The sequence below is a fragment of the Symphalangus syndactylus genome, chromosome 6, assembly GCF_028878055.3.
Source record: "Symphalangus syndactylus isolate Jambi chromosome 6, NHGRI_mSymSyn1-v2.1_pri, whole genome shotgun sequence".
Classification (NCBI taxonomy): domain Eukaryota; kingdom Metazoa; phylum Chordata; class Mammalia; order Primates; family Hylobatidae; genus Symphalangus; species Symphalangus syndactylus.
Window position 1 is genome coordinate 73,174,220 of NC_072428.2, and position 25,781 is coordinate 73,200,000.

Here is a 25,781-nt window from a genome sequence, read left to right on the forward strand (position 1 = left end):
GAGTCTCGCTCTGTCGCCCAGGCTGGAGTGCAGTGTGGTGATCTCAGCTCACTGCAAGCTCGGCCTCCCGGGTTCACGCCATTCTCCTGCCTCAGCCTCCCGAGTAGCTGGGACTACAGGGGGCCACCACCAGGCCAGGTTATTTTTTTTGTATTATTAGTAGAGACGGGGCTTCACCATGTTAGCCAGGATGGTCTCGATCTACTGAACTCCTGATCTGCCTGTCTCGGCCTCCCAAAGTGCTGGGATTACAGGCATGAGCCACTGCGCCCGGCCCAAAATTGAATTTATAATATCATGGTCAGAAAAGACCTAGTATAGAATATATTTGGGCAGATACCTAAGGGAGGCTAGAAACGAAGGCGCGTGGCTATTTCATGTATTTCAGCTTTTTCCTAGCTTTTTAGGAAGTGATAACTACATTAAAATATCTAAATGTAAACTGATTATTTCTCCACAGCATATTTGCCCCCATTTTCTGTTATGAAGCTTCTGATATAAAGGAGAAGGAATGAGAATAGAGAAAACTGAAGCCAGATCTCAAGGTTGAGAGAAACTTACTTATGATCAGTAGAGTCTCATAATACGTATGGCAATTTAAGCATGGTAGGTGAGCGTTATTCCGTGTGAAATGAATCAAAATCTTACTGGGAATACTGAAAGTAAATAGGTCAAGTGTATATGGAGACCAGAGACAAGTGCTCTGCTGCCTTTGGCCCAGAGCACAAGCAACATCTTAAAGCTTCATTACTTGTTTCTCAATATAAGAGGAGAAGAGAATGTCTGCCTATTGACCTCAACAGCCTCCTCCTGCAACTAATCATCCTTCATTCCCCTTGTCCCTGAATTCCCTTGACCCGCCCCTCCTTCATTTGATTGGCTCTGTGTACTTGTTAGAATCAGAAGGTCGGGGGGAACTGTGGCTTCTGAACATGTACGCTAGACTCTACCCATATCCAGCCCTGTGATCCTACAAACATGCTCAACTGAATTCCTTCCATAGAGATACTCTTCCTGCTGAGTTTCTCTCCTCTGCTCCTAGAGCCAAATGGCATCTCCTGTCCTATCCCTGGATGGCTTAACCCAGGAAATTTCCTGGATCCAAGAGGAGTCAGATAAAGGAATGGTGGCCTTGTGGGTGCTGAGATTCTCATAGAGATAAAGGGGATATCCTGAAATCTAGGGTTTCTTCCTTCCCTTTTCCCTCCCTTACAGCTTCTGCTGCTCCTGGGAGCTTTGCTCTATCTCTCATCCAGCTCAGACTATTGCTGAGCCTGATAGTCTTTGCATAGCCAAGGTGGTTCTTGAAGAACTCTTGTCTGCACGAGGTCTGAGCTGCTTCTCCAGAATCTGCAGCACAGGTTTCCATAACTGCATGAAGATCTGGAGCCGCCAGTAACTAGGCAGAGAGTGTTCTCATGTGTCTGAAATGGCATGTCACTCCTCTCCATGAGCGGTAGAATAAATGCATTCAGATGAAGCCCTGCCATCATTACTTTGTCAAGTAGAAATGCATTTCAATTTACCTCAGAGCAACATGTCCTACACTACCGTGGCCCAGGGAGATCCCTGAGATGGAGCTTTGTAGACTTTCCCTCCTTTACCCATTGAGCTGGGATGAGCAATGCCAGGTATTATAGGAGGGAATCCTACATCCTGTGGTTGCTGAGAGGTCCTTGAAAGCCTTCATCTGGAGCATGAGGAGCAGGAGAAATGTCCCTTCTGGAGTGGAGGCCGACAGTATTCTTAGATTAAATTCTTACATTACAATAAAAGTGAATCGCCTGGGCACGGTGGCTCATGCCTGTAATCCCAGCACTTTACTAACCACTCTACTAAAAATGCCAAAAAAAAAAAAAAAAATTAGCCAGCCATGGCAGTGGGCACCTGTAATCCCAGCTACTTGGGAGGCTGAGGCAGGAGAATTGCTTGAACCTGGGAGGCAGAGGTTGCAGTGAGTCGAGATCACTTTACTGCACTCCAGCCTAGGCAAGGCAATAGAGCAAGACTCCATCCAAAAAAAAACAAAAAACTTCTGTTTTGAAAAGACTTAATCATCATCTATCTTAACACCCCCCTATGCCCCCTGAAATGCAGTCAGTTGAAAGAAAGGGGTTGGTCTTCAGAGATTTATATAAGGACACTTCAAGAGCCAAGCTCATTCTTCTCCAGAACCCACCGAGTGGCTTTGCAACTGGCCTTGGAGACTTCCAAAAGCTACCGGCACTGCACGGTGAGGCTCTGATCCCTGAACTGAATTCATCTTATTTGACAGAAGGCTTTGGTGAGAACATAGATATTTTTCTGAGGTAAGTACACGATTTCCAGAGTAGGAGCTACTATTAGGTTACAAACCAAAACAAGCAAAATTTGGGGACTTTAATTTATCTGCAAACTTAGATTTTTTTTAGATGAAATGATCTCATTTTCTGAGTTTTAAAAACGGCTGCATTTCTTTTTTAAAATTATTCTAAACATAATCCGTAGGTTTACAAGCTCCATTTACTTAACCTATTTACAAATTAACATTTTCGTCATCTGTCTTGCTACATGTTCCTCAAATTAAGGTTATCATTAATTTTTTACTTAATGTATTTCTAAGTTATTTGTGTAGATTGTTAGCGTTTTGCAATAGTTTCCAAATATCTAGTAGTTTTTTAATCTCTGTGGGTTCTATAAATGCCTTATGGGTGTTGTAATTTATGTGTATAAATGTGTTACATTCTACTGTACTAGTGGTAATGTGCCTGTGTTACAATGTATGGCTATATATACGTAGAGAGTGCATTGGATGATTCGGGCAAACATTTTTTTCTAAAAAATGGTAAAAGTCTCTTCACAAACTTCAGTCTGTCAAAGAAAGCAAGAAATGAGTATTTCTGCAGAAACGTCTCACTGGCAATCATGCAGAAATATCAGAAATAGAGGGATCATATATTTATACAGTGTAGAAACCAGGATTTAGGTTTTTCATTTCTTTGTTTCTTTGTTTGCTTTAGACAGGGCCACCCAGGCTGGAGTGCAGTGGTGGAAATAAGACTCACTATTGCCTCTACTTCTCACTTCAAGCAATCCTTCAGCCTCATCTCCCAAAGTAGCTGGGACTACAGGCATGGGCCCTCATGTTCGGCCATTATACATACATATATATTTATAGAGATAGGCCGACCTAGACATTTTGCCATGTCGCCAGTCTAGAACTCCGGAGCTCAAAACACCCTGCCTGACTTGGCCTCCCAAAATACCGTGATTTACAGGCTTGAGCCACCTTGCTTGGCCTAGGTTTTTTTTTCCTCTTTTCTTTTTTTCAAAACATACATTTAAAACTCTGACTTACTCTCTAGTGCCTATTATTATTGCATAATAGTAACTCGTTTTCTGACTGCGTGAAAGAGTAATGATAATGCTTCCAAAGAGCTTAGAAAATATTTCTATCCTTTGTGTACTCTCCTACAGTTTATCAATCTTTTTGTAATTTTAATTACCTGTCTTTTAAAAATGTCATAATGTTAACCAGTATATCCCCAAATTAACAGACAGTCCAGGAACAGTAAACACGCCAGAAAGTTTTTGTTGATTGAATTAACATAGAAGCCTTGAAAAGCGATGATTGTTTGTTTTACCTTGGAGAATTGCCTTTACCTCGATTTGTCTGTTTTATCTTGGAGAGTAAAGGCTAGCTTTTTCTGATTGGGGTCTAAGTATGAGTTTTGCTCTAATATTTTCTAGCAGGGTCTTTCTGGAAAAGTCACGATGGATGGTTGTTACAGTTAAATAAAAAAGTGAGAGTGGAAGAGCTTAGTTAGCTCGCCTTCTCTAAACCAATCACTGGCAATTAAGAGTGTTACTGATTCTCAGACCATTCAAGACTCAACCCTTGAGTTTACAGGTTGATGAAACCTGTGAAGCCCAAGCAATTTGGTGGACACTAACCCCTCAAAAAATCCGACATTCTTCTATGAAAGAAAATAGAGTTTGGAAAGCTGGCCCTGTGTTGATTGGAGAACAGTCACGTTTTCCTACAGAGGTCGATATCTCTTAGTGCCTTGGTTTTCTGTTTTTCCTATCTCTGTCGTTGCAAATTAGAGCCTATTCTTCTCTAGAAAGAAAGGATATTATTCAATCACAACCTGATTCAAACTTTGCTTGGACCTTTGTCTCTCCAGGGTAGAAGATTAAATTCTTGTGGTTTTCTTTCCTTAGGAAAGTGGACTCAGACTTCTCACATGCCTTCCAGAAGGAACTCACCTGTGTCATCTGCCTGAACTACCTGGTAGACCCTGCCACTCTCTGCTGTGGGCACAGCTTCTGTAGGCCCTGTCTCTGCCTTTCCTGGGAAGAAGCCCGAAGTCCTACCAACTGCCCTGCATGCAGGGAACCATCACAGAACAAGGACTTCAAAACCAATATTCTTCTGAAGAACTTAGTGACCACTGTGAGAAAAGCCAGTCTCTGGCAATTCCTGAGCTCGGAGAAACAAATATGTGGGACCACAAGGAAACAAAGAAGATGTTCTCTGACATGGACAAGAGTCTGCTCTGTTTGCTGTGCTCCAACTCTCAGGAGCACGGGGCTCACAAACACTATCCCACTGAAGGGGCAGCTGAGGAACACCAGGTAAGAGATAGCTCTGCGATCACCTGAAAGCTGGAAGTTGGCAGAGTTAAAGAGATTAGAAGGACGATGAGAATCATCATGGTGATTACTACATTCTTCACTGAGTGCCAGGTTCTGTTCTAGGTACCAATGATGGAATTTTGAATAAAATATGCAACTCTACCTTCCTTCATGGAGCTCGGACCCAAACAGAGCGTGAACAAGTAAATGTCATTATTATTGAGTCTACAGTTCAATGCTAAAGGCATTGAAAAGCCACCAAAACTACTAGCGCAAAGAAACGTATTTTGGAAATATATTTAATATTATTGGACAAACGAATATGGGAATAGCACACTACAAAATCTGGGGCTATCATAGTGGGTTCTGAAGCAGGATGTTTCCCTGAACATTAGTCAGGTTACAGGAAATCTTCACTTTTCAGTTCCCTAAACTGTTCCGCCTTCTGAAACCTCAAACTGAAAAATATCCATTGAGGATGAGCAGTGAAAAATTTGTTTTTCTTTCCCCTTTCTAATGTATTTATGTATTATATCCCTTGCTTGCATATACCACTCAGAGTGTGGAATATATGGTGTTTCATTTTCTGTTGTTCAAACTCGTAATTCTTTTGCAGGAGAAGCTCTTAAAGCAAATGAGGATTTTATGGAAAAAGATTCAAGAAAATCAGAGAAATCTAAAGGAGGAGAGAGGAATAGCCTTCCTCTGGAGGGTAAGTATGAGACCGTGAGTCCTCACGACCAGCTTGAGACAGGCATGCTGAGAGCATTTATATTAGCAACTTGAGTTGAAATTTTCATATACCAGATTTTGTCATGTGTTCATTCATAGGCTGGAAAACAACTAGACTGTTCAATATAACAATTGTTCAGGTTTTCTGTGAATGCTTTTCAGATAAACAAAAATAGATATAAATTCTGAAGGACAAGTAGGTGCTTAAAATTAGTAAGTATTTCAGGCAGAGATTTCTGTATAAACGAATTATGTAATATTGATTAAATAGTATATAATTGAGGAATAAAGGCATTTAATGGTGAATATGATGTTGTCCAGGGACAAAAAAGCAGGTGGGATCAGTAATTTAAGAAATGTGCCTGTGCTGGTGAAATCTGACATTAAAGAACCCAGATGATTCCAGCTCAAGTAGGAGAAAATGTAACAGGATGAAAAGCTGAGGAGAAGGGACAAGAAATGACCGGGGGAGTGAGAGAATAAATATGTCAATATTGAGAGGAGAAACACAATGGAATGGAGATTCATGTTCTTAGAATGGCAGGGCAATTCAGAGCCTGTGGATTTTGAGGGAAGAAAGATGGGAGACAGAAAAGAAGTAGTCGGTTTGAGAGATGGGGGTTAAATTTTTTACTAAGGTCCTTTCCGTGTGATGGCTTCTGATCCTGATTATAATATACTAACAACATCTCTACTTAGAGTGATTGTTTGGGCTGTGAAGTACAAAGGTTTGAGACTACAAACTAATTGAATAACAAAGATTATATATATTATTGATGACAATTTAACAATCAATCATTAATTTTAGTTGTTTTCTAATGGTATTTCAGATTTAAGAGGACATATATTTAAACATTTAAATCTAAAGGGCTTTTTCGCGGGTGTTCGAGAATTAATGAATTACACAAATTTTGAAGGAAGGTCTTGATTAACTCATCATCCTGTTTGTAAAGGGTGGAAAATAAAAGAAGGAATGAGGAGGATGAATTTGTGGGTTCTGTGAGGTGGAAGTAGACCTAAGCATTTAGCCTACAAAATCCATGTCCCTACAGAGTGATGTGGTTTTATGGGCACAGATGATCAGGAATTAGTATAAGAGGCTGCATCCAGTTCTCCATAGAGGAGAAAAACAACATTTAGAGAGACTGAACAAAGAATACCAAGAGATTTTTCAGCAACTCCAGAGAAGTTGGATCAACATGGATCAAGAGTAAACACTTGAAAGAAATGTATCAGGAACTAATGGAAATGTGTCATAAACCAGATGTGGAGCTGCTCCAGGTAAGAACCGAAAGAAAGCTTTATGGAATTGTGCAACTAGACTTCCATAGAACGTTTTCTACCACAAGCTTCCTCCTCCAGCACATTTCATTCAAACTCTGGAAGAAAAAAGTTCATGTGAAAATTATATTTTTGTTTCCATAGGATAGTATAAAGAAATTAGGGAAAAACTAACATTTCCTTCTTCCTCCTTTTGCGAAGTCCTAGGTTTGAAATGCTCTTGATTTGAGCCACATTACCCTTCGGGGACTAGCCCTGAAAAAGACCACATTGTAGACAGCTGCAGCAATGCGCAGTCACTACTCACACCTTTCCCTCTCACTCAAATTTAGGGTCCTGAATTTATCAGAAATAGATTATGTCAATAGGTCTTACAGGTATAATAAGTGTTAGAGATGAGAATACATTTTAAAACTGTTGCAGTGATAGTATGTGGTAATTCTAAAGTTTTCGAAACCTAAATAGCAGATCCGCAGAATAGCAACTTGTTTGTTTGTTTGTTTGTTTGTTTTGAGAGGGAGTGTTCTGTCATCCAGGCTGAAGTCCAGTGGCCCAATCTCAGCTCACTGCAACTTCTGCCTCCCTGGTTCAAGCGATTCTCCTACCTCAGCCTCTCTAGTATCTGGGAATAAAGGTATGCACCACCGCACACAACTAATTTTTTTTGTACTTTTGGTAGAGATGGGTTTTTGCCATGTTGTCCGGGCTAGTCTGGAACTCCTGACCTCAGGTGATCCATCCACCTTGGCCTCCCAAAGTTCTGGGATTACAGGTGTGAGCCACCTCACCCAAAAGGAATAACAACTTTCTAAAGAAGTCATTTTTTTTTTCTCTCTCTCTCTACAGGATTTGGAAGACATGGTGGCAAGGTATGTTATTTGCCATCAGTGCAAGCTGGAGCACAAGGCATGCTATGAAAAACATCAAGCTGTTTCCAACAAAGTGAAAACATAATTTACTAACACCACAATGTGTCAGTGTGATTGTGTGGGTGTGTGTCTGTACTCATGTGTTTGTGTTGTATGTTGAATGTTACCTATGCCTTTTATCAGACATTAAACTTTTCTTACTTTTCCAAGTAACTCAGGGGGTTATGTTTTGAAGAGTTCAATGCAGAAGTTGCTAGAATAAGATTGCCTCTTTTTAGGATTCAGAATCATAATTAGAGATCAACTATTTGGTGGCAGATAGGGAGAGAGGCATTTATTTTTCAGTGGAAGTAGGTTAGAAATGGAGTGAAGAGTTAGAAAGACTCCCTAAAAGCCAGAAACCCATCCTAGGATTGTGGAGGTACATTACAATGTCAGAAGTGGGTTTGAATGAAGCATTTTCTGTTGGAATCTATTTCTTAAACACAGACATCAGAAACTTAACCAACTCAACCTACTTCCTTGCAGGAGTGAGTCCGTGCTGCTGCACGTGCCCCAGCCTGTGAATCCAGAGCTCACTACAGGGCCCATCACTGGGCTGGTGGATAGGTTCAACCGCTTTCTAGGTGAGTGTCACCCTCTTGGTGGGATCCACATGCAATGCCTTCAATTCTGGTTTTCTATGGGCAGCTTTCCCAGTGTAATGATCTTTCATCTAGAAGAAAATAGCCTGTGAATAGGTATTTATATTTATAGTTTCATTGTCATCAAACAGACAAAACTAAATAAAAGATGGTGGAATCAGCCATATAACAAATTTCTTAGAAAAGTAAAATGTGCAGAAGAGCTCTTTAGGATGTGGAACCATTCATGTATGTTTCAACCGTGATACAATTTCCTGTATACAATTATTACAGGAAGTATACAGAACTGAATTAATTCAGGACATTTCAATTTCAAATTCAGTGCAGTTAATGGCTGATTTGAGTGACAGTGCTTTTTCAAATACATTTCAGGTGAAGTTTCATAGCATTTATAATTTTAATCATGTGCATTTTAATCATCTAAAGCATACACGAGTAACTTATATAACAATGCAAATCTTGAGAATCTGTGACCGATAGGAACGTGATTTGTTGGTTGATGAGGCCTTAGATAGAACTCCAGGATAGATCATGATAAATCCAGCAGATAAAAGATGTCTGTGCCTGAATCTGGCATGAAAGTCAGATAATTCTTGCAAGGAAGCTGCACTTTTCAGAAGGCAGATTGAGATTTTCTCTTTAAATATGAATTGACTAGATTAAGTGGCAGATTATAATATTTTTGGCAAAGTGATAACTTTTGTATTTGGGTCTAAGAATGGCTCCCCACCTCATCTCCTGTCCCAAGCCTCCTGCTCTGCCCTGACAGAGAAGAGACAATGAAGGTTAATTTTATTGCTATGGACTTGGCTGCAGTGCAAGAGCTTCCAGTTTTCAGTTGTTATGAAAGGTCGCTAACTAGACATAGACATGACCTTCGTCCCGTTTATGCTTTTTGAGTTTATAGAAATTGCGATCATTGAAGTTTAGGCGTTTCCTTGTGCAGATATCCTAACACCCTTTGATTCCAATATTTTTGCAGACAGAAGTTTCTTTCTAATCTTGACCTGTGTTTTCTTGTGAGAATCTCTTTCTTATCTGAACCTAAGAATTTATAAACTGCTTTTCACTGGAACATTCTCTTTTTTCCACCGTGGAAATTTCCTTCACTTGGGAAGTAACCAATTACAATATCAGACTGTTTGAGGATGTCAGAAGTTTGATGTTTAGACATGAATCTTTGCATTCTGACAGATCTGACAATTTTGCTGCATGAGGAGCCTGGGTCTTCTCCTCTGGCAAACACTACTGGGAACTGGATGTGGACAACTCTTGGGACTGGGCTCTGGGAGTCCGTACGGACTCCTCGATAAGGAAGGATAGCACAATCGTTAAATCTAAGCACATATTTCTTCCTTTATGTGCCTGCTGTCCTGAACCATATTTCCAGGGATAACCTGGCATATGTAGACACTATGTAAAGCCCACATCCATTAGAAGTTTATAACACTATGTTTTCATGTGACTGTTTTCTTATTCCTGCAGTGCATATTTCCTGGGATAATAAAATAACCACTTGGTACATTCCCCTTGTTTGAAGTTGTGAGACAGCTACTCTTTGGTTCTGATGATCTCAACATTGCCCCAACTCCAACAAAATCTAAGTGTTTTCTTGATGGCGAGACCTGCCATTCACCCTTCGAAGATATTACTGAGAGGTGGATGTTGGGCAGTGTTGGAACTGGGCTGTTGGATTTTGCAATGATTCTTGGACAATGAGAAATGACGTGCTGGTTAACTCCAAGAAAATTTTTCTACTTTTTTGTGTCAAGAAGGCTACCGGTGTCATATCAAGACCACTTCCCCACTATTATCTCAGTATCCAGAAAGGCCTCTAGGCCAGATTTGGGTGTTTCTAGATGATGAATGTGGCATCGTAAGCTCTGTTAATGTGGCCAACAGTTTTCTCATCTGTAGCCTCTCTGGTTCTTTCCCTTACCCTCTTACAAGATTGCTTTGCTATGCTTTCTTGGATTTGCACTCAAAGAATCAGAGATAGGTCAGTAACATGACTGAAGGTATCAGAAACACCAACTTCTGAGAATGCTAACCTACTGAATACTTGACATTCTTTATCTTTTTCTATGAAACTTTGTACCATTTTTAAAAGTGTGGAGGTATGCATTTGTTTTGATTTTCATTAAACTACTCTCTCTTAGAATACTGGGCATGTCTTTTCTTTTATGCTGTATCTTTTCTTTCCCTTGATTTCCAAGCCAGCCCAGGTAAATGAATACCCGAGTGTGTTTATCCAAACTGATGGGTTAATGCAAGAGCACAGGTTACTTCCTCCTGAACTGGAATTTTCTTTTCTCTGTTCCACATCTGCTAAGTCCCATTTCATCAAGTGTAAGTTCCAACATTTCTTCAGGGAATTCTTTCTTTAGCTCCTGGACTAGATTAGGCTATTTGTTTTAAAGACTCAGAAAACCTTACACTTTTCTTTGTAAAACTCACAGTGTAATAGTAGGCATCTTTTCTGCTTCTCAGATTACAAGAAGAGGATTGTGTTTGTACTACACACAGGTATATTCCAAGAAAGTACACAATGCTTAAAATACAACTGATATTCATTAATTGTCTGTTTGAATAAAAGAATAAATGCACAAAATAATTGATAAAATCATATTATACAACTGTTTAAAAGGCTGCCAAATTTACCCCTGTATTCCTTTTGATTTTGGCTACCGAATGTAACCAAAATCAACAGGGATACTGAGAAATATTATTTAATAAAGTTATAAATTGGACTGCTTATCCAATTGATAGGCTCAGTCAATTTTCTTTAGCTCAGGAACAAACTATTGATGGACACAGATCTTAAGAGAGTGACAATGATACAGATAAAAAGACTGAAAACCTGTAAGATTTTAGTAATTTCACCAATGGCATCCTACAGAAAATTACCTGGGAACATGTCATTACCAGAATAGAAAGTAAGACTCGCTTTTTGCTTCAGAAAATACAGAATACTCAGAAGCCTCATTACATTTTAAGAAAACTGCAAATTTATTTAGGTCTTTGAAGTTTTTAAAATACATGTGCAGTAAAATATCCTTATTATCAGAAATACCTATATTTTGATTGTGTTAATTTTGTATGAAGACTTTCCTTAAGTATCGACTGGAAATTGGTTCCAGGACTCCCCACAGATGCCAAACTCCTTAGATGCTAATAATCCTCAGATGTCCTTACATAAGATGGGGAAGTCTTTGCATGTAGCCTAGGCACATCCTCCAATGTACTTTAATTATCTCTAGATTACTTAAAATACTTAATGCAATGTAAATGCTATGTAAGTAGTTGTTACACTGTATTATTTAGGGAATAATGATGAGCAAAAAATGTCTGCACATGTTCAGTGAAATGTAATCATTCCATTTTTTCCTGAATTATTTAATCCATGATTAGTTGAATCCATGAGTGCAGAACCCATGCACATGGAGGTCCAACTGTATATCAAATATCATATTTAATGGTGTATTTTCTAGTATTTAATCTAATTACTGACAATATGGCACACAACAAACATATCAACAGTTTCTGATATGTGTTTTTTGAATTTATTTAAAGCAATCTAGGAATGCCTCCTTTAATGAGGATTGCTGAGAACAAAGTCTAAAAAGGCCGACTCCATTTATAAAGAGTAACTCTGATCCAAAAGTTTAATGACAGATAGGTTGCATAATGGGTTATTTCAATGATAGGAGGAATGCAAACATACAATTCTGGAGTCATTTATATTTTAATAGCATTATACTGTTTTAACCATCCTCATCTTGTATATAATCTCATTGTATATTAGAATACTACTATTAGAGCAATAAAGAAGAATAGATAAACACGGTCAACATTTTGCCTTTGTTTTGTTTTGTTTTTGAGACAGGCTCTCACTCTGTTGCCCAGGTTGGAGTGTACTGATGAGATCACGTCTCACTGCCGCCTCGACCTCCCCAGATCAAGCAATCCTCCAACCTCAGCCTCCCAAATAACTGGACTACAGGCTGAACTGTCATGCCTGAGTAATTCTGTTCTTGCTGTTGCTGGAAACAGAGGGTCTCACCCTGTTGCCCAGGCTTCTCTCAAGCTCCTAGTTCAAGTCATCCTCCCACCTCAGCCTCTAACAGTGCTGGGACTATAGGCATAAGCCACTATGCCAGGCCTAAATACAGCCAATTCAACTGAAGTTTAAATTATTTGTGTTTCACTCTCTTTCATTATAAGAATAATGTGTGTCTTAAAATGTGTTCTTGAACATGAATTACTTTATGATTGCCCCTTCATAAGAATAGTTCTTAATGTTTAAGAATAATTCACAAAAATATGAAAATTCCTTCATAAACAATGACTTGAATTAATAGAAGGAATACTAGATACAGGCAGTGGATAATCAAATTTTAAGTGAATTATCTTATTCTGTCCTACAATTGTAAGAGAAAGTGATCCCCCCACCTCAGCCTCTCAAAGTACTAGGAATTATAGGCGTGAGCCACCAGGCCTGGCATAAATATGGCCAATAATTTAAACTTCAGTTGAATTGGCTGTTCTTATAAGTTTATGAGAGAAATATATTTCTCTTATACTTGTGAGGACTGGATGAGATAATGCACATACAACCTCCACTGATAGGGTAGAATCTACACCCCGAACAGCATGTCTAGCATTGCTATGCCCAAGTTTCCCACTGGCTGTATCTTCCGTCCCTCAAGGGATAAGACAAAACACTGGGAGACACCAACCCCTTACCTACTCCAGCACAGACTCGTAGAGCGTGTGTGAGTGCTAGAGAAGCCACTGTCAACTCCTTTGCAGTGATGTAGAGATTCATCTAGGAGGACTGACAGGCCGTAAAAACTGAGAGCTTTGCTCAATGTCTCACATTAATGATTGATTTTGAATCGGTCATGAAAAGGTACATTCCCAAGCGTCAAAAACAATGGAGACCTCGGTTAGGAACATTAAAGAGGAACTTGGAATCTTTAACATGCTTTGTAGCAACAAATAAACTTCTGGCAGCCAGCCAGAAGTTCACCAGAGAAAACCAGGCAAAGAGAAAGCCAAGAAAAAGTGTCTTTGGATCACTAATTTCTGGAGATCTGGAAGGCTGTGTATCTGTGAAAGCCTGCACCCGCTCAAGAGCAATCAAGGTGGAACGCGGACAAATTTGTAAGCACTCCCCAAGATAACCAATGATTCATCAATAAAGAGCCTTTAGCCCTACTGGCTGAAGAGCTAAAGCACAAATTCTGAGTGAACACTGGGTGAACAATAAATTATTCTGTTCCAGGGAGTGATTCCTAGAAGCTAGACTTAAAAATAAAATCACAATCGTCTCCGGTGATCTGGAAGACTCACCATGCACTGTCTTAGCAGTAACCAGAGAGAGGATCTCTGAGCTGTTAGTCCACTGAATGTGGGACATAATTGTCAACTTCCTGATTTGTGAAAACAGTTTCCAAGCCACATACACATTGAATGGTAAAGGATAAAAATCTAACTAACTAGGAAGGCTTAGCCACAACTATTGAAATACCGATTTAGGTAGAAATAGAGGTAAATAGATATGAATATTGCTGAGTTTCATGTTTAGCTGAATTCATAGTAAATATTTATCATTGTGAATATGTTCATCTCAGAAGCCAAGAGCATACCTACTCTCAGATAAAGGTTTATATATATATATATACACATTTATATGTGTGTGCATGTATATTTTATATATATATATTTCAAAGCAGTCATTCATATGTATATTTTTCAATTAGTAAGCTAATTTTCCAAGCACTATTTTTCATATATATACGTATATATACTATATATATGCATATATATACTATATATATATACATATATATACTATATATACGCATACATAATATATATTATATAATATATATACGTGTATATAATATATAGAAAATATATATTATATATATTTATATATAATATATATAATACATATATATTATATATACATATATAATATATATAAAATATATATTATATATTATATTATAAATTTATATGTATATATATACATATATATACACGTGTATATATATACATATATACATATATATACATATATACATATATATACACGTGTATATATAAATATATATACACGTGTATATATACAGTCCCATCTGTTTTAGAGTATGAGGTGAGAGGATCACTTGAGCCAGGGGTTGGAGACAAACCTGGGCAACAGGGTGAGACCCTGTCTCTCCAACAATGACAACAACAAAATTACTCAGCCATGACACTTCGGCCTGTATCCAGCTATTTGGGAGGCTGAGGTGGGAGGACTGCTTGATCTGGAGAGGTCGACCCTGCAGTGAGGCATGATCTTACCACTGCACTCCAACCTGGACGACAGAGTGAGAACCTGTCTCAAAAACAAAACAAAACAAAACAAAAATAAAAAGCTGACTGTATTTATCCATTCTTCCTTATTGCTCTAATAGCTGTATCCTAATATACAATGAGATTGTATACGAGGTTAAGATGGTTAAAAGAGTATAATGCTATTAAAATTTAAATGACTACAGAATTGTATGTCTGCATTACCCTTGTCATTGGAATATGGATCCTGTCACCTTGGTAGTCAGCATAGTACCCAGTAGGTAGTTTTTAAAAAATATATCATAATCATTTATTAATGTGGAAATGATCATTCCAAAGATAGCTCCAATGTCCTTGTCACGCAGAGGCAGCAGTGGTCAGGAGTTCTGCTGACCAGTGCTTTAGGTGCCTGTTTAAAAGGAAGACATTCTGGAAAAAAAAGTCAGGAAACTTCAGAAAATAAACAACAACAACGACAAACACCTTTTCTTCCAAAATAAGTATTTTCTGACACTCACACCTTCAGGCTGTTGCCCCTGTTGGAAGTGAGAGGATGACTAGTTTCTGGCAGTGTGACACCATGAGCATGCTCCTAGGCTAATGGAGCAGACGGAAGAGCTCCCTCCAAGAGAGGCTCCCTGCAGCCCTCCCCTTTTTTCTTCTGAAAATGTCTATCTTTCTTTTCAAGCCACGACTTCAAGTCTTATTTTGTTCCTACTCTTAGAAACAGTCAAAAAGAGCCCCACACCGGCCATTTTATGAATCAATGTAATTTTAAAGCAGAGGGATAGTAAAGCATTATTTGTCTCTCTGGCCTCGGTTCCTTTTCCGCATACTGCAATCATTCAACTACATCTTGCACTCTACCATGTCCACGACACTGCTTATGACTAGTGACTAGAAGACTGAACATCACTTGTGCCCACGTGCAGATAGAGAGAATGTTGTCTGGTCATATTACCACTTTAGTGGAAGGCACTCTTTTAAAATTCATCAGCCAGGTCTGCTATTATAAACACCGGGTCAAAACCGTGGTTGACTTCAAAGAGTTGTCAGAAAGTCTGATAATACACTATTGAAAGACGGTTTTCCATCTGAAAACCTGGCTGGTGGCAACCTTCGATTGGCCCCTGCATTTCCTCTGCGCTGAAGCAGCCAAGAGATGGAATCAGTTGCATGAGGAGTTCTTACTGCCACTACAGTTGTTAGAAAATTTGGAATGATCCCTCTGCCCTCCAGGTGATTGAAAGCTATGCAAAACAAGGTTGTTTCTTACTGAGAGCAAGGAAGCAACGGGTAAGAAAACTTTTCAGGCATAAATAATATAAAAGGGCACACGTTTTAAGACACATTCACATGACATTATACTGCAAAAAAAATAATGATTTTCTCCGATTTGAATTAAGATCCTTCACACAGTTCACTCCCAGGCCTGTTTTGTGCAGTTGGTTACCGGCTTGAAGTCAGAAGATGACTGGTTGTTTGCACATCCTCCGGTTTCCTGGGGCCGCTGGAGGACCCGTGAGAGGCTGTCCAAAGGAACACCAGGTGGAGGCCATGTTGTCTTTTCAGCACCGTCCTCTGAGATAGGTGGCAAAACAAGAGGATTCCAACGTAAATTGTTGCTGTCGGTTTCTGAATACTCACAGCTGTCTCCTCTGCTGAACTCTTCTGGATTTTCTGTGCGAACGCAGATGACATCGTTTCTATTATCCTGACAGCACTTTTTTCCTCCTCTGTAACAACACACTTTGTGGATGAACCAAAATCACCAAAAACTGCCACGGATACTGTTACAGGGCCACTCAAAATAATACCAACGCTATTTTTGGCAAGGGATTGGTAGAAACTCAAAGAGAGGAGTTAAGAGAAAGAACTGTCAAAGTTCCCTGATGAATCTTTATATGTTCCATGTTTCTATCCTACTATTTTCCATTATGCAACCATGAGCTATGAGTGGTCACAGGTTTGGCAGAACAATGTAGTTCTACAGGTCCACCACGTTTCTGGACGGTAGAGAGTGGCTCAGAAGTAAAATAAGGTGCCAAGTCTGAACTCATGGAAGAGCAGAGAATCATGACAGTAACATACAGCAGTGTCCATATGGGTCCAAGATTCACATGCAGAGCGCCAGATTACAGAAGCAGGCAAGGCAGGCTTCCAGAGCAAAACCCAGGCCTTGATTCACTTTCCAAGGTACTACAATTCAGGGTAATCAGACGCATTCCTTTACCTTGACTCCTTTCTGCTTACTGAAGACTTTGATCAGTCTTCATGCTGTCCACAGGGAGTCTCCAAAACTCAGAGTAACAGTTGGCTTACATCTTCAGTGATTCAAGTCTGCAAGGTGTATATGATTGTGCTTCGGGGGGGGAAAGCAGATAAGCCACTTTCTGTACTTACAATGGAGTTCACTTCAGTACTATAAACATCACCGCAGTCCTGCTTGTAATAAAGTCCAGACTAGCAATCTGCCTTTGAGTTGAGCTGTTCCCCTACAAGATAAGCTGTTAAGTCATTTCTTGATTTTAGATCTCTCGGCCGGGCGGGCTAAGCGTCCAGAGTCCCTGTGGGGCCGCCGGCTGGGAAAGCCACCCTCAGGTCCTTCCCTCGGCCGCCCGCGGCGGCTACTATGGTGGCGGCTGCTATGGTGGTGGCTATGGTGGCAGCGGCTGTGATCTGAAGGGGTCTCTCCACGCACCACGCCGCGCAGAGGAGGGCGCGGTGTCTTGCAGGCCAAGATGCAGGCGATTGGTAGGTCAGGCGGGCGCTGGGTCCTGGTTCTTCTGGCACCTTGATTCTGGAGCCCGGCATCAGGGTTCAGGGTAGGGGACCTGGGGCGCGCCCGCGCGGCAGCGCTCCTCCAGGCGGAGGGGAGTGGACATGTAACCCGGCGGGTTCAGGGCTGCCCAGAGCATGCCAGGAGCAAGAGGAGGGATCCTGTGAGAGAAAAGCGAGGCTGGTTGTAGAGTCTGCCTCTAATAAGTAGTTTTTTAAGCCCATCCCTCTCCCTTCACTCACAAGTAGACCACAGAGTCTATTTTGCCCATACTGATGTCTCTCTGTATTCTATGCTTAGCTGCCAATTATAAGTGAGAACATACAGCATTTGATGTCCTGATCCTGCATTAATTTGCTTAGGATTACAACCTCCAGTTCCATTCCCATTGCTGTAAGAGAGTTGGTGTGCCCAGAGTAAAATCCTCCATTTAAGCTCCCATTCACGATTACACTGACCCCATTGAGAACCCTATGGTGAAGGTGGGAACAGCCACTGCTGTGACCGCCATGGCTCAGTAAGCCTCCATGAACACTTCCATTTATCTCATTTGCTCCTGAGAGAGTGGTATATTATTACATCATCTGCGCATTAATATCTGATCCTTGATAGAGGTATCCTGGAGCGTCATATTTCTGTATGATATTCTGCTGGCGATACTTCCACAGGCACGATTCAATGAAAACCATAAGAATGAGGCCCAAGACACCTAGCATACAGCCAAGGATCAGATATAACATGTCACTGCTTCTGTGAGGGCTGGTTACTGGCCTCGCATTTCCTTCACTTCCTGAGGAATTCAGAGGGGAACTCAAGCCTTTCAGATACTCAGAAGCTCCAGGAGCACATTTCACTTTAATCTCGTAGATCATCACATTGCTAAACTCACTTACTTCTTCACTGAAGCACTGCATTTTTTAATGCCATAGGAAGTTTCTGACAGCAGATGGCCAATCATGTGCCACTCCTTTGAACCTTCTGTAACATCCTTCTTATAAACATTGTCGTTGTCATTATCTGTGGGTCAGTAATAGACACAAAAGAATGGAAGTGTTATTGTTACTTCGTGGAATGTATGTCCACATTAGCACAATCTGAGTGACGCTGACAGCCTCTGTGTATATAATGTGAGGTGCGTTATTGCACAGTTGGAAAAAACACTGGGGAACCCAGTCACCTGATAAGGATGAGACGCTGACCTCTGAAAACTCTCTTCATAATGGTTGATTGCAATGATCCAAAATTATTATGTTGAACCTTGTTCTATACTACAAACTTGCACAGGAATTTTGGAAGGAAAGATATGTTCAGCTGCCACCAGCCAGTCACTGGTCCTCATCCATTTATATTTGACCTTGAAGGCAGCGATTGAAGAATTCCCAATTGCCCAAGGAAATCAAGTGACATAGACCAACGTCTCTGATGCAGTGGAGATAATCACGTTATCTGATGCCTCTGAGGCACCACTGTGCCTAGATGAATCTGTAAGCACCACTCCAAAATTGTTGTTTGCAGCTTCTGAAACAACAGGATACTTGTGGGTGCCTACGGGTTGAGAGGATGTCTGGGTGCTTTTTGATGATGCTGTTTTTTCTTTGCTGGTTCAGAAGGTAAGCATGGCAGGCAGGTTTTCACTTGCATCACTTCTTGCTACCAGCAAGAGTTCATAAAGACCAGATGGCTCCATTTCAGCTAAATGAAGCTCACTTTCACTTCCTGGGATTCAAATCCTGTGCCAACTTCCCATCACATCAACGTCATAGTCCAGATTTTGATACGTCACAAAATAGGCATTGATGGGCAGTCCACTTTCCTTGTCTGCCCTCCACACCAGGTTATATGTATCTGGTATGAGAGTCTGTAGGGTTTCAATTTGGTGGGGGCCTCAGGAACAGAGATACCACTGGCATTTTTCTCTGATGTTTCTAGAAACTGCACCGTGATGTACTTTCTCTGGAAATGAGCTGAATAATCCAGTTTCTGAACCATCTCTTATTTTCTTCTTCATTATTCTGAGTAGCAACAAAAAGTGAGACTATTTCTCCTTCTGTTTGTTTCAAAAAGGACAACCGTGAGAGGTGGTTCTACCTGCATGGTACCATGTTCATCTGTGGCTTCACAGATGTTTTTCTCCACATGCTCCTGCATCACAGCCTGAGTATGGAGAGAGCTCAAGCAAGCTTGGGACATGATGAAGTAGACAGGCTCTAGGTCCAAGATTCCAGGTCTTGGAAAGTTTGACTTTTGAGATTTAGATCTAAGGACTTAAGAGAGATGGCTGGTTATCAATCCGTGGCTGTCATACCAACAAATGACCAGACCCAACAGCCTGTTGGCATTGAAGGACAGAGTAACAACGTCTCCGTCTACCACTTTTGTTCTTGCTGGTGCCAAAATTATAACTTGCTTGAATCCATTGCCTTTTTCCATTTCAAGTCTTCCAGTGGACTGCATAAATCCAATCTCATTATCTGCTAAACACTGGTGTAGCCTAGTATCTTGCATAATAACCCCACTGAATTTCAGTCAATTTCCTGCAGTTCAATGTCTTGAGGAAGGATGATTAGGCTGTGCATTATGAAACCAGTTATGGTTGGCAGCTGGGTTCCTACAAACATCAGAGATAAAGTGTTCTGTGGAAAGTAGAGACACTATCTGATCCTGTAGTCCCTTAGTGTAGGAGCGTGTTCAAGTACATTAACCATGGATGCCACATATTTTACATCTCCAGAGTTGTTTCCCACCATGCAGAAATCGTTCCCAGAGTCCACTGGGTCAATGCTATCTATGGCAAGATGAGAACACAACCTTCTCCAATTGCTTCCCGGGGCAATATGCTGCCTGTTCTTTAGCCAACACACTTGAGGAGCCAGGACCCCACTAAACACACACTCCAAAGGTACATGTGAATGAACAGCTAATACCTGTGAACGAGCAGGGGAAGAATGCCAAAATCATCTGAAGAAAGGTCACTCACAAGGAGCTTTTGGCCAATGGGTTCAACTTTTAATTCAAGTGTGGCCGGATTATAAGCTGCACATTTGTATGATCCCTTGTCCTCCAAGGATACATTCAAAATCTACAGATGTTCTTGTGGAGGATTTAAGTAATTCTTTGTGGAATGCTTCAGCCTCTTCCCCGGATTTTAGCGCACATCTCAGCTTTGTGGTTACTCTCTGGTACCCTGCAGCCAATGAAACCAGCACCTTTATTATTTTGCTGTAATAAAATGCTTTGTGGATGAATCAAAATCACCAAGAACTGCTGTGGATACTGCTACAGGGCCACTTACAACAACATTGACCTATTGTTGAAAATGCATTGGCAGTAACCCAAAAGGGAGGAGTTAAGAGAAAAAAATTGTCAAAGTCTGCTGATGAATCTTAATGTATTCCATGTTTCTATTCTATTTTTTCCATTATGCGACCTTGAGATGTGAGTGGTCACAGGTTTAGCAGAACAATATAGTTCTACAGGTCCACTAAGTTTCTGGATGGCAGAGGGTAGCTCAGAAGTGAAATAAAGTGCCAGGTCTGAACTCCCAAAAGAGCAGAGAATTGTAAGAGTAACAGACGGTGGTGTCCATAAAGGGCCAAGATCTGGATGCAGAGCGCCAGATTACAGAAGCAGGCAGGACAGGCTTCCAGAGCAAAACCCAAGCCTTGGTTCATTTTCCAAAATACTGTAGTCCAGGGTAAGCAAACACATTCTTTAACCTTGACTCCTTCCTGCTTACTAAAGACTTCAATCAAGGACAGTCTTCATGCTGTCCACAGGGTGTCTCCCAAAATGAGAGTAACAGCTGGCTTACATCTTCAGTGATTCAAGTCTGCAAGGTGAATACACTTGTGCTTGGGAGGGAAAGCAGAGAAGCCACTTACTCTTCTTAGCCTGGAACTCACTTCAGTGCTAAAAGCACATCACAGCAGTTCTGCTTGCAATAAAGTCCAAACTAACAATCTGCCTTTGGGTTGAGCTTTTCTCTTACAAAATAAGCTGTTAAGTCATGCCTTGATTTTAGGTCTCTCCACGGGGCGGGCTAAGCATCTAGAGCTCCTGTGTGGCAGCCAACTGGGAAAGCCACCACTGTGTCATGCTCTCCGGTGTGAGGCAGCGGCTGTGGTGGCGGATGTGATCTGAAGGGGCCCCTTCAGGCCTGGCACAGGGCAGAGGAGAGTGTGGTGCCTCCCACGCCAGGGCAGAAGCGCTGGTGGGGAGAGCGGGCCGCGACGTCCCGGGTCTCCTTGCACTGAGTGACCTCAACAGGGAACCAGGTCTCAGGGGAGTGTAACTGGGTTGGGGGTGGGGTGCGGACTGACAAGACCCATCTCTGAGGCAATGCTACTCTGAATGGAGGCCTGCCTATAGGTAACCAGCTGGTCACAAGGCCCAACAGGAGCTGGAGAGGAGCAGGAGGAGGAGCGATCCCAGAGAGAGACAGGCAAGGCAGGCTGCAGAGACCGCCCCCAGTCGGTATTTTTTTAACCCATCCTTCTCCCACCACCCTCAAGTAGTCCACAGAGTCTATTTTTCCCATATTGATGTCTATGTGTGTTCAATATTTAGCTCCCCCATGTAAGTGAGAATATACAGCATTTGGCTTTCTATCCTGCGTGAATTTGCTTAGAATTAAGGCCTCCAGCTCCATCCACATTGTTGTAAAGGATGTGATTTCATTCTTTTTACGGCTGTATAGTATTCCATGGTGTATATGTACCATATTTTATTTATGCAGTCTACGATTGATGAACTCCTGGGTTGATTAGGTCTGTGCTATTTTGAATAGTGCAGCCATCAACGTAGGAGGTTATGTGTCTTTTTGGTAGAATGATGTATTTTCTTTTGAGTATATACTCAGTAATGAGATAATTGTATCAAAAGGTAGCTCCGTGATAAGTTCTTTGAGAGATCTCCAGACTGTTTTCCATAGTGGCTGCACTAATTTACATTTCTTGCTCTATGTTTAGTTCACAAAATTTCTACTAGACTCAGCTCAGGGCTGCGGCCCTGACTGCAGCAGGTGCTGGGGCTTCCCTAAGTAGATACTGTGCAGAGGTAAAGAGAATGTTCAGATCCCAGGGTTGTGAGAAGAGAAGCAGAGGAAGAAGTTAAGGAGAGGGCCACATTTGGATGCCCTGAGGAGGGATGACAGGCAGATGTAAGGAAGGTGGTACTGTGCTAGTCACTGGTGACATCCTCCTAGTTCCAAAATCTCCTGGAAGGCAGGAAGCCTCACAATTCCCAAGCATGCTGCAGTTCTGGAGGGCACAGGGCTACTATTCTTCCCAGCGTGACCCTCTTTTCTCCCAATAAACATGGGACTCTGAAGCCAGGAGTCAGAATGAATTATCTTCCACCCACACAACGCTTAAACCTTTGAATTATGATTGAATTACACACACACACATGCGCAGGCACACACATGCATCCATCTCTGTAAGAAAACGTCCTTAGCTAATGCTAGACAGATCTGTGATCTGTAATTATCTCTACCCTTCTGGCAACAAGAATAGTGAATTGATTGACAAAATTGATTGACTCCTGGAAAGTAGTGTAAAAATGTAATATACATGTAATACACATGGTGTACTCCCCCAGGGACATTAGCAGCAACATTCTTCTAGAATATTACAAATAATATCAGAGGGGGTGTACACCCATAATGTACATAGCTTGTAAAATTAGGAGCAGCATCTCCCTAAGATATTATGAATAATATCACAGAATGTGTACACACATGGCTAATACCCCATGTGATGTCAGGAGTTACATCCTTCTAGTATGTTAGGAGTAACACCACAAAGTTGTTCACACATGGATAACAGCGTATGTAATATTAGGATTAACATGCCTCAAAAATATTACAAATAACATCACAGGGGGTGTGCACACATAACATACATGCCCTGTGACATTAGGATTACAGTTCCCTGACACATTACGAGTAATATCGGAGAGTGTACACCTTCTGTGACATTTGGATTAATGTCCCCTGGATAGTACAAATAATATCACAGGGTGTACATCCCCTGTGACCTGAGGAGTAACATCTTTCTTGGATAATGCAAATAATATCACAAAATGTACAGCGCCTGTGGCATTGGGAGTAACATCCACCTAGGATATTAGGAATAACATCACAGGAAGTATACCCCGTGTGACAGTAGGAGTAACCTCCCCCAAGGATATAATGAACAAATACAGAGGATGTACATGTATTGTGACATTAGCAGTAACATCCATTTAGGATATTATGAAAAGTATCACATTGTGAACACCCCCTGTGATATTAGGAGTAACATCCCCCTACAGTATTGGGAACAATATCCCACGGTGTACATTCCCTGTGACATTAGAGGTAACATTTCTTTAGGATATTATGAATAATATTACAAGATGTACAGCCCCTGTGATATTAGGAGTAACATTTCCATAAAATATTATGAATAATATCACTGTGTATACACCATGGATGACATTAGGAGTAACAGCTCCCAAAACTATTAGGAATAACTTCACAGGGTGTACATCCTGTGTGACATTGGGAGTACCATCTTTCTAAAATATTATGAATAATATCGCAAAAGGTACACCCACTGTGACATTAGAAGTAACATCCACCTAGGATATTATGAATAATATCACAGGGAGTACACCCCCAGTGACATAAGAAGTAACATCACCCGAGGATATAAGAAATAATATCAGATTTTGTACATGCATGGTGACATCAGTAGTGACATCCTTTTAGGATATTGTGAATATTATCATAGTGTGAACACCTTCTGTGACATTAGGAGTAACATCATCCCACAATGTTGGGAATAATACCACAAGGTATACACCGCCTGTGACATCAGTGGTAACATTTTTTTGGATATTACAAATAATATGACAGAGTGTACAGCCCCTGTGATATTAGGAGTGACATACCCAAAAAACCTTACAAATAATATCACTGTTTGTACACCCCGTGTGACATTAGGAGTAACATCCCCTGAAACTATAATGCATAACTTCACATATTGCACACCCTCTGTGATATTAGGACTTAACCTCTTCCTAGAATGTGACGGATAACATCACAGGATGTACACTCCCTTGACATGAGGAGTAACATCACTCTAGGATATGATGAATAATATAACAAAGTGCACACAATTTGTATGGTAGGAGTAACATCCCCCTGGGATACTAGGAATCATAGCACAGAAAGCACACCCCCTGTGAAAATAGGAGTAACATCCCCTTAGGATATTACAAACAATATCACAAGCTTTACACGCATTGTGACATTAGTAACAATATCCAGCTAGTATATTTTGAATAATATCACAGGGTGTACACATTTGTGACGTTAGGAGTAACATCCCCCAAGAATATTACGAATAATATCACAGAGTGTACACACCCTGTGACTTTAGGAAAATCATCCCCCTGGATTACCACGAATAATGTCACAGGATGTTAAACCACTGTGCCAATAGGAGTAATATACTTGTAGGATATGACGAATAGTATCACAGTGTGTACACCCACTGCGATATGAAGAGTCATTTTTCCTAAAATATTATGAATAGTATCACAGGGTGTACACACATAGAGAACACCTGCTGTGATATTAAAAGTTATACCTCCCTGGGATATTGTGAACAATATCACAAGGTGTACATCATGTGTGCACACCCACTGTGATTTTTAAAGCAATATCTCCTTAGGATATTACAAATAGTATCAATAGGTGTACACACCCTATGACATTAAGATAACGTCCCTTTAGGGTATTCCAAAGAGTATCCCACGGTGTAGACCCCATGTGACATTAGGAGTAACATCTTCCTTGGATATTACGAATGAGATCACAGGGTTGACACCTCATGTGATTTTAAAAGTAAAATCCCCCAGGAATATTACTAATAATAACACAGGGTGTACACCCTTGATGTTAGGAGTAACGTCCTCCCAGGATATTACGAATAATATTCAGAAGGTGTACACATAGAAGGTGACATTAGTAGTAATATCCCACTAGTATAGTGTGAATAACATCACAGGGTATACACACCTGTGACATTAGGAGTAACATCCCCCTGGAATATTCTGAATAATATCGCTGTGTTTACACCTCCTGAGACTTTAGGGGTATCATCCCACTAAAATATTACGTAAATAATTGTAAAATTATGAGCATCTCCCTAAGGTATTATGAATAATATCACAGGATGTGTACACACATGGCGTATACCCCACGTGATGTTAGGAGTTACATCCTTCTAGTATGTTAGGAATAATGCCGCAAAGGTGTTCACACATAGTTAACAGCATATGTAATATTAGGATTAACATCCCTCGAGAATATTTCAAAGAACATCACAGGGGCTGTGCACACATGATGTACATGCCCTTTGACATTCCGAGTACATTTCCCTGACACATTTCAGGTAATATCACAGTGTTTACACCTTCTGTGACATTTGGAGTAACGTCCCCTATGAGAGTACGAATAATATCACA

General features: G+C 40.7%; 1 pseudogene; it reads left to right on the top strand.

Moving 5' to 3' along the window:
- The first annotated feature begins 2,079 nt into the window (after window positions 1–2,079).
- LOC129485333 (tripartite motif-containing protein 43-like) lies at window positions 2,080–10,142 on the top strand (annotated as a pseudogene).
- The last annotated feature ends 15,639 nt before the right edge of the window (window positions 10,143–25,781 follow it).